Source organism: Martes martes, assembly GCF_963455335.1.
Source record: "Martes martes genome assembly, chromosome: 8".
NCBI classification, from domain to species: Eukaryota; Metazoa; Chordata; class Mammalia; order Carnivora; family Mustelidae; genus Martes; species Martes martes.
In genome coordinates this window covers 89,474,172-89,484,241 of record NC_137895.1, presented here as the reverse complement: position 1 = coordinate 89,484,241, position 10,070 = coordinate 89,474,172, and the positions used below count along the sequence as shown (strand labels likewise).

At 39.0% G+C, this 10,070-nt stretch overlaps 1 pseudogene across 1 annotated transcript; it reads right to left on the bottom strand.

Moving 5' to 3' along the window:
* Nucleotides 1-497: 497 nt before the first annotated feature.
* Nucleotides 498-7,786, bottom strand: LOC308347120 (large ribosomal subunit protein eL6-like; annotated as a pseudogene). Its single transcript has 4 exons — nucleotides 7,776-7,786; nucleotides 1,648-2,057; nucleotides 1,117-1,442; nucleotides 498-647 (listed from the first exon to the last, which is right to left on the bottom strand). The product of its transcript is annotated as a large ribosomal subunit protein eL6-like (transcript).
* Between the last annotated feature and the right edge of the window lie 2,284 nt (nucleotides 7,787-10,070).

The following is a 10,070-nucleotide window of genomic DNA, read 5'->3' as shown; positions in this document are numbered from 1 at the left end:
AGATTCGAAACTCAGAAAACTCAGTATACTGTTATTGGCTCTAAAGATGAAGTGCCACCTTGTATAAATCCTGACCTGTGCTGCTTACCCCAGACATGAATGTATTATACACCAATGCTGGCCTACTCCTGTATGGCTGCTTCCTGCTTCCTTTCTTTGCAACCCATTGTATGGCTTTATAAATAATAAAGTGAAAGGGGAAAAAATATATATAGAAACACATAAGCAACAGAAAGTGACCACAAGGAGCTAAGAACAACTCCTTGCCAACAGGCAAAGGGGGCTCTTAGTCCTGTAACTAAGGACAGAATGGCCTTAATTCAACCAACAATACAGATGAGCTTCAAAGAGGACCTCAGACTCCAGATGAGAGCACAGCCTGCTGATACCTTGATTTCAGCATTGAGACTCTGCACAAGGGCCCAAAAATGCCATCCTTGACTTCAGACCCACAGACCTGGAGGATAATAAATTTTGTTGTTGTTTTGTTGTTGTCTTCATTGTTTTAACAGATCAGTTATTTCGTGAGGTTCTTTGTAAGAAATGTAGAACACCAGTTTGTGAAGGTAAACTCCATTTGTGGGAGAAAACACAGAGCAAAGGTAACCCTGGAGCTGAGGAACAGCTTTGAGTTTTGGCAAAATTTGCTAGTCCACAGCTTGCTTTCTTTCTTTTTTCTTTTTTTTTTAAATTAACATATAGTGTATTATTTGTTTCAGGGGTACAGGTCTTTGAATCATCAGTCTTACACAGTTCACAGCACTCACCATAGCAAATACCCTCCCCAATGTCCATCACCCAGCCAGCCTATCCTCCCAACCCCCCTCACCCACAGCAGCCCTCGGGTTTTTTCCTGAGATTAAAAGTCTCATGGTTTGTCTCCCTCCCGATCCTATCTTGTTTCATTTTTCCCTCCCTAGCCCTCACGAACTCCCACCCTGTCTCTCAAATTCCTCATATCAGAGAGATCATATGAGAATTGTCCTTCTCTACTGACTTATTTCGCTTAGCGTAATACCCTCTAGTTCTATCCACATCGTTGCAAATGGCAAGATTTCAGTTTTTTGATGGTTTTGATGGTTTTTTGTTAGTTTCAATGTTTCCAGAAAAGTCCACAGCTTTCTGACCAACCTTGCACTGCTCCATAATCTCACATTTCTCTTCTTCCCAGTTGAAGATCTCACCTTCCTGGCGTCTGGGTTTACACAGCTTCTTCTTGAAATAAGCATCAGTGAGATGCTTGGGAATTTTCACACTACTGATAGCAATTTTGGTGGAGGTGGCAATGACAGATTTCTGGTGTGTTCTTCGTAGAAACTCGATTGAGGGTCAGAGGTCTAGTCACAAGTAGCAAGCCACACTGTTCTAATGCTTCAGGAAAACCACCCTCTTGCCCCTGTAGAGTGCAGTGAACATGATCACAATAGTGACAGGAGAGACACCTTTGTGGCTCAGTCAGTTAAATATCTGCCTTCTGCTCAGATCATGATCTCAGGGTCCTGGAATCAAGCCCTGAATGGGGTTTCCTGCTCAGCAGGGAGTCTGCTTCTCCTTTCTCTCCCTCTGCCCTTTCCCCCACTCATGCTCTCTATCTTTCTTTATCTCTCAAGCAAATAAATAAAATCTTTTTTGTTTTAATGGTGCCACCAGTGATGCTAGCTTGAAGTTTTCTCACATGTTGCCTGAAATGTTTTTTTGCCATGGCTCAAAAGCTTTCAAACCACATCTTCAGTAGGATAATACCTAGGCATTTGGGGAAGTTTAACCACTCAGGTACCACGGTTCTTGTCACCACCAGCTGGTTTTGTGACAGTAGCAGGAATCTTCTCCTTTTTCTTTTCAACTCTGGATTTAGCTGCTGAATACTTCCTGTTGTACATGGCCTTTCTGAAATACGTAGCCCTTGGGAAATATCTCCCAATTCCTCGGCTAGCACAGGGTTTGGGCTGTGGTGGGGTTTCCCTTCCTTTGGTGTTTTAGCTTTGAGTTTACCCTTCTTCATCCTGCCACCAGCATCAGCCATCTTGGCTTCAGGTTTCTTCTCCTTAGTATCTGATCTGCCTTCTCAGCTCTTTCACACGCTATCTTGCAAGAGGGGAAAGAACAGTAAATTTTGTTGTTTTAAGACATAAAGTTTGTGTCTTATTTTGTTACATAGCAATGAGGCATTTCATAGGGTAAATATAGCCAAGATAATCATGAAGAACAAAGTCGCAGGAATTGACTAGCTTATATAAAGATTTACTTTTTTTAAAAAAGATTTTATTTATTTATTTGACAGAGAGAAACCACAAGTAGGCAGAGAGGCAGGCAGAGAGAGAGAGGAGGAAGCAGGCTCCCTGCCAAGCATGATCATGACCTGAGCCGAAGGCAGAGGCTTAACCCACTGAGCCACCCAGGTGCTCCTAAAGATTTACTTTTAAGCTCTATTGTTAAATAAACACTCTGGTTTAGGACAAGGATAGAGAAATAGAAAAATGGAACAGGCCAAAGGGCTCAAAAAGTTCACAAACATAAAGCGATCTGATTTGTAACAAAGCTGGGGGAAAGATGAACTCTTAAATGAATGTTGCAAGGAAATTTGGATATATAGATAAAAAGGAATACTGACCTCCATAAAAAGAAAAATATTCTTCATGGATAATCTCTCTAAGTGTGAAATGTAAAAATAATATGAAACAAGGAATAAGAAAATAGCTTCGCATATTGACATAAGCAAATAATTGTTAAATAGAAAACAGTAAACACTATAGAAGACTGCATTAGGGTATAAAAAATAAACCTGTTTGTCCAAAGTAGGGTTCAGCAAACTTCAGCTCCCAAGCCAGTCTCTTATTTTATGTAAATAGACTTTTTTTTTGGAACTCATACACATCTGTTCATTTGCAGGTTGTGGAGGCCTGCTTCAGGGCTGCAATGTAGCCGAGGAGCATCTGGCTCTAGGGATCCCAAACAGGCCAGGTTCAGCCACTCACCACCAACGATATCCAAAGGCAGAGAGACAAGTGATGGTGAGACAAGAAAGGAATTTATTTCAGTGAGGTCAACCCCAGAAGACAGCAGAATATCTCAAAGACTGTCTCCAAAGTGCTAAAAACACTTCTTGGTTTATAGAAGGGAAATTTGGGACAAAGTCAGTGGGAATGTGTAGGTGGGCAATAAAGTCAGGTTGATTATTGTTTTGGGGTAAATCACATGGGATCTTGCTGGCTCATGTTATTCTTTACTGCTTGAGGAAGTAGTTTTAGTTCATATCATGGAATGCTTTGCCCAAAGAGTCTTTGCCTGAATTCAGAGATAAGCTGAAAAGAAAAACTTAATTAGAAAGTACAGACTAGGGGCACCTGGGTGGCTCAGTGGGTTAAGCCTCTGCTTTCAGCTCAGGTCATGGTCTCAGGGTCCTGGGATCAAGCCCCGCATTGGGCTCTCTGCGCGGCAGCGAGCCTGCTTACTCCTCTCTCTCTCTGCCTGCCTCTCTACCTACTTGTGATCTCTGTCTGTCAAATAAATAAATAAAATCTTAAAAAAAAAGAAAGAAAAAGCAAATATATTGATAATAGAGAGGGAGCAGTAAAGAACTGAGTAAATTTAGATTTTGTCTGAATAGATTATAGATGATGGCGGGGCTATTTAGATAACTCTGGGCAGCGGAGTAAAGGTACACTGGGTGCCCTCAAAATGAAAATCAAATTAAGGTTGTGAGTCTTCAGTTATAAAGACTGAGTAAAACATGTTGGCTCGACCTAGAACAGCAAAGTAGGTGTCCTGAGGTTTTCAGATGGCGTCTATCATCCGTATAATATCAGAAATCTTAATGGCAAAAACCTGTGCATTTAAGTTTTGATAATCAAATGTAAATCTCTATTCTTTGGTAGCCAGTTTTAACACTGGCCAGACAGGGCTATTAAAGGGTGAGATGGTGGGCCTAGTGATATCCAGTATATCACCAATGAAGGCCCTTTGGTCCTTGATTTAGCTGATACTGTGGTGTACTTATTGTTTTCAACTGAAAAAAGGCAGTTGGACAGGTTCCCTTTTGGTGGTTTCCACAGGAAAGGCTAGGAATTTGGGATTATTCCAACAATCATGCTGGGTGAGGACATTCGTAGCTAGACTAGCAGAAAAGAAAACCGGAAGGGCCACTGCCACTGGCAATTGCTTTAGAAATATATTATCAATAGACACATCTAGTTTAATTTGTTTTACCTGTTATGCCCATAGGTTATAGAAGGCTCCCTTGGGGAATATAGAAGGGTTGCCTAGAATTACTGTGACTTGGACTTCTGAGTCTAATAGAGTCAAGAATGCCTGGACCTTTAGCAGTGGTCATAGTGCCCTTAATGAGTGGAAGTCTGTGTCGCTGAGCCCATGAATAACCTCTATCCTGCCACCACAGCCACTTTGTTTGTGAACTCAGTGGGTGATGACTGGAGTGGCTGGGGAAAGAGGCTGGCAGGTATACACAGAACAGGTCATCCTAACTACACAATTATTAAAACCCTCTTCTGCCAGGTGCCTTGAGACACTCAGTCAGTGAAGCATCCAACTCTTGATTTCAGTTCATATCATGACCTCAGGATTGTGGAATCAAGCCCTGTGTTCAACTCTGCACTCAGCAGGGAGTCTGCTTGAGTATTCTCTCCCTCTCCCTTTGCCCCTACCACCACTCACTCGCAGTTTCTCTCAAATAAATAAATAAAACTTAAAAAAAAAAAAAGAAAAGAAAAAACCTCTTCTGCTGAAGTCACACTTCAGTGAGCATTTGCATGGGACACAAATATCTTCACATTTTTTGCCCATTCATCAAGTTATTTACACATACTTCTTCTCCAAATGACCCTCACTAATTATCCAATCATTTCCTTCCGAGTCCCTGACCATTCAGCCATGCTATTGGCCACAGCTCACAAATTGGTATATAATTGCATATCTGGACATTTCTCATTCCAATAAAAGGGAACAAACAGGCACACTATTCAAAGTTCTGCCCAATGAGAGGATTTCCCTTCACCACTGTCCTTTAGGGATGTCTCAGAGAGGGACCATTGTGTCACAGCTGTTCATTTTTGGCTGGTGCCTGGATATCATGCAGAGTAGTCCATCTATAAACCAGACCCAAGTCTTCTCTTCTTCTGACACTTGAATATAAGGAACGCTTATGAAGCCACAGGTGCAGGCTGGAAGAGAGAAGGCAATGTAGCAGAAATTGGAACACCAGGAATTTGGGCTTGTGCATTCAGTGCCTACTTAGGCCTAATCATGTACTTTAGGTCATAAAATAACTTGATGTCCTGCAGTATCATTCAGTCTCTACTTAGGCCCTTAGCAGGCTAAGAGTTGTCCCCAAAAGGAAAGTAGTTACCTATAGATGCTGGCAGGGTCTTGTTCCAAAATCTTAAGGCCTGCACTGTGATTCACAGATGGGGGCCAGAGAAAGTTTCCAGAAAGGATCACTATCTGCCACTGATGCTTCAAGCACCCTTGGATATGGTGGATCACATGACCCATACGGAAGGACAACTTGAACAGTATCCTGGACCTGCACAGAAACCCTCTGAGCTGACCTGAAGGTACCTTTAGCTCACTGTAATACTAAGATCTCCTATTTTCCACCATTTTTGAACATACAATGTATGTGCTAGCATGTTGATGTACTAAACATGTGCAACTGAACCAAAAGGGCCTGTGCGAGCTCCAGCCCCCCACCCCATACATGGATGGAATAGAAGCTTCCTGTACTAACCCGTAGGATAACAGTGCTTTGAGAGCTAGCTGTCTCCTTGCTTGAACCAGTAATAAAACGTTCTTTGCTTTTCACATTTCCTTGGGTTGTACTCCATTCAATGCAGCCCAAGCAGTGAACCCTCCTCCCAAGTTCAGTTACAAATAGATCCTCAGAAGAGATTCAAAGGAAGAAAAAAGCTCAATGCATAAACGAGATTATTGATACACTGACTACACTAACCAAAACCTGGAAATAACATAAACGTCTCAGGATAAAATAAATTTAAATGTTAGACTATTTTACAATCATTGAAGCAAATTTTAAATAACAATGAAAATAAAATACATGAAAAGAATATAATAAGACTAACTGGCAAGAAATACAAATACCTGGGTGGCTCAGTTGGTTGAGTGTCTGACTCTTGATTTCAGCTCAGGTCATAATCTCAGGGTTGTGAGATCAATCCCCACTTGCCCACACTCTCCCTCTCTCTTTCTCTTTCTCTAAAAAGGAAGGAAGGAAGAAGGAAGGAGTTGTCTAAACACAATAAAACAACTATATGAAATGCACATGTATAATAAAGAAGTAAAAATAATTATGTATTAGGAAAGTACTTACTGCAAACTAGCCTCAGCTAAGGCTAATTTCAGCAGAAAATACCTTAATACGAACTGTCAGCTGGTTCCTAAAATCACTAGAAGGGCTAGAGAAACAGATGATGTTTAAGTTTCCAAGGGCACCAGCAACAACCCTGCCACAGGACTGGTCTTGTGAAAAAACGGCTACCACAGTCACTAGCCGCTGCTGCTGCCAAGCACTAAACGCTAAGAATTTGATGAGCAACAACAGTGATCGCTACCTATAAATGTGTTTCTGAGTCAGAATTAAGTCCTGCAACCATTGTTCTCTTTATAATCTAGATACTTCTGCAGGTAGTACATGCCAGCAAAACGAAGGCTGTTCTCCACACACCCCTTGGTCTGCTTCAGACCAAGGTCTTGTGAACGTTCTTAAGATTAGCAGAATTCATTCACAAACCTGCCTCCTAGAAGCTGAGAAACTTCCCAACTTCACTGTGGGGAAACTACACACCATCCTATTTAATTCTCATAAAAACAGCCAACGTTACAATCTAGATTTTTCCAAATAGAGAAATTGAGATATATCTATTTTATAAATTATAGGCTGTTTGGAGTTTTTTAGGAAAGAATATGTGGAAATTGAGAATCTGGCATTGTATTCCCTTTAAGCTATCCGTAACTGTACCTCGAAGGTAGGGCACCCCAGTTTGAAGATTGCCAGTCTAACTCAGTTTATTAGATACCTCTAGCTCAGGAGACAAATACAAGATAATCAGCTCAATCCATCTAATGTAATAACTGAATAATAACTAACTGTCAAGTAGCAGATTTTATAAATATGCAACAAAGAATATAAAGGATAGAGTTTGGGCCCTTCCAGAGTGAGGTAGTTAAAAAGCTATAAAAGGATAGGTAGATGTGGGAACTTTGAGTGACAGTGTCAAGGCTTAAAACAGAGAGGGAGATTCAGAGCAACCACGAAGTCTTCCATCATCCACAAGCAATGACATTTTTCATTCTTCCTTTCCAACTATTTGAATTTTTATTTCCTGCTCTCATGTCAATGTTCAGGCTAGGAACCTAGTACAGTGTTGGGGCGGGGGGGGGGAATGTAGTGATGGCAGCATTCTCTAAATTGTTCCAGTCTTAAGATAATGTCTTTAGGAATTCATAATTAATAATGGACTGTGATTTTGCTGTAGATTATTTGTAAATGACATTAACTTCTTCATGTTAAGAAGGTTCCCTTTTATACCTCATTTGCTAAGACTTTTAATAACTATATATGTATTTTCTCTTTTAATCTCTTAATATGTTGAATTACATTAAAAGGCTCCTTATCTTAAAATAGCTTTTCTTCCCAGGATGAAATCCAGTTTTCCAGAGGTAGTGTCTTATCTTTAAAAGATAGATTCAGATTGCTGCTAATTTGATTATGAGTTTTGTGTCTCTTCTTAAACAAGACCCACCTGTAATGCATGATGATTCTTATATCATCCTTAAAAGGTCTTAGTATCAAAGTTATGCTATTTTCACAAAATAAGGAGAATCACATTCCCTCTTTTATATCTTCAGAAGGAGTTGTCTATGTTTAGAATTACTTATTTTTTACATTGCTAGTATGACTCACACACATGATGAGGGCTGGAAACTTTTAGTCCCCCATCTTGCTGACATCACTCCCTTAATTTATATTTCTTAAAAGTTTGCACATTTCATCTGTTTTCAAATTCATCATCAAGAACTTACTCATGCAATGCTCCTTACATTTTTAGTCTCTAAAGCACTGATAATTACGTTCCCTTTTTATACTGCTAATATAGTGAATTCGTGCATAAGCAATGTCCATTCTCAAAAGGAATCTCACTTCTGATTGTTCTAAATCCACAGCACAGCAGAGAGCCCAGAGTCCTGGGGCATGTCATAAATTTTGATTTTATGGATACCCCACAGACGTTAAATATTTATTACTTATTATCCAGACAATAATGTTTATGAGTCCCTTGGGCATTTATCCACTTTTAAACATTCAATCCAAAATAAACAGAAAATTCAACATATTAAACACCAAACATCTAGGTAAATGCACCCAGTATAATACTAAACAGGACAAATTCTGGGAAATCTCCCACATTCTTAGGTGAGAACACAAAAATCACGTAGCAGTTGCTGAATATTATTGTAGCTTATTGGCAAGTGTTCAAATAGTGAGCATGGGTTAAACATTCACATGTGCCACAACTCAATACTATAAGCTGATCCCAATTTGTCATACCTAGTTTAATTTATTTTATTCCTTAGTTTCAAGGTATCATTTGGGAGCTGTACCAAACCCCTCTCTATCTCCTCTGACAACTGAGAGATCACTTTTTGTCAGGGAGAAGGAGTACTGCTCTAAGCAGTCAGATTTCAGAACATGTGTAAAGGGGTGTGTGTGTGTGTGTGTGTGTATGTGTGTGTAAAGGCAATGGAGAAATCTTCCCTTTGGCTATTTCTGCTCTAAGATTTGTAGTTGTAAACTCTTCATCCCGTTTGAATAGTAACTTCCAAGAATCAATATTGGGCAAAGGAAGGAGGATACCATTCACACCAAGTCAAAGAAGATTTGGACATGAGGTCCATGTCCTTAGGGCCCAGTGACCTGGAACATTTTACTCATGGGCATCCTAAAAGGATTTGGAAAAATTACATACCCTCTCACACATTTTTAAATTGACATTCAAGATTGTTAAAGAAATTGTTTAAATTTAAATAGTTGCAAGTGATATAACTTCCAGCACATTATAATACTGACATTTAAAATAAAACTGCTACTTTACTCATTCAAATGCATCCCACAGAATCTAAATGCCATAGCAATTTGACACCCACTATCAAACCTTTTTAAAAGACAAGATGTTTTTAAAATTAAAAATTTTACAAAATTCTTTTTTCTCCTTAACCTGTATTTTTACTTCACTGTCCCCTAGAAATTTATCTTCATATATGTTTATGCTTGAAAGCATTTTACAGATTCCCTTATCACATTTTTCTGCAACAAAGATATGTATAGCATTTAAATCTTTTTGTAGCCATACAATCCAAGTGCTAAAAATTTACTTCTGAATTTAGATATTAATACAATTTTTATTTACTACTGATCAAAATAGTAGATGTAAATTATAAATCTTGACAAATGTCAAACATAAAAATATATCATTGGAAATGCATTTCATGGGTGGACTTTTTTTCCAATTAGTTCATTCACCCAGGGATAAATATTACTTAAAGCTGACATATTCAGCATCAATACTATCGCTATATTTATTTTTATTTGTGAGGAATGACAAAATATTTTCAACTAAATTAGTTGGTAAAAAAAAAAGGATGAAATTCTGTTTTAACAATGTTAACCAATTCTTTGAATTCCTTTTAAGTTATATGTTTTAAAAATCAATAACCACTTATTAACAAAAATTAATAATCAGATGACAAAAATTCAGAAACCACTTGACTTGCAAAATGATTGGCCATTTGATTAGAGTCATTCACTGTCTTAGCACTGGTACCATGTTTCAAGGATCCTGTTGTTTGATGTCCCAGAGGTTTTTACACATCAGGTTAATTCCTTCATCATGGGCTGGTTCTCAGGCAAACAAGTTTTAGGAAAGAATGTGTGGAAACTGAGGATCTGGACATTTATCTCCTTTAAGCTATCTGTAACTGTATACCTCTGAGTTACTGTACCCCAGCTTAAGGATTACTAGTTTAACCCAATTTGCTAG